The following is a 314-nucleotide window of genomic DNA, read 5'->3' as shown; positions in this document are numbered from 1 at the left end:
ATATGTTCCATACAAAGGGCATTTAAGTGTGCAAGACGTGAATTTAAATTGTATTTACAGAGGTATATTATGTCCCACTTCACGCTTCTCTAGTAAGTTTCGTTTGTGTGTGAAGACGCTGAAGACGCTGCAGGCAGCGGCGCAGCGCAAACCTGTAAATGAATATTCCGAAGTGAAGTAAACTTCAACAGATTTCCCCTGCTCCGGGAGTAGGGAGCAATGCACACTGTGTAGGGAGCATGTCAATCAGAACACAGTTCATGCACGGAGCTCACTTCTAACGAGATGATCTGAATCAGGTGTGTTAACAAAGA

Source organism: Sinocyclocheilus grahami, unplaced genomic scaffold (genome assembly GCF_001515645.1).
Source record: "Sinocyclocheilus grahami isolate Dianchi unplaced genomic scaffold, SAMN03320097.WGS_v1.1 scaffold1439.1, whole genome shotgun sequence".
Lineage (NCBI taxonomy): Eukaryota > Metazoa > Chordata > Actinopteri > Cypriniformes > Cyprinidae > Sinocyclocheilus > Sinocyclocheilus grahami.
This window is presented reverse-complemented; position numbering follows the sequence as displayed.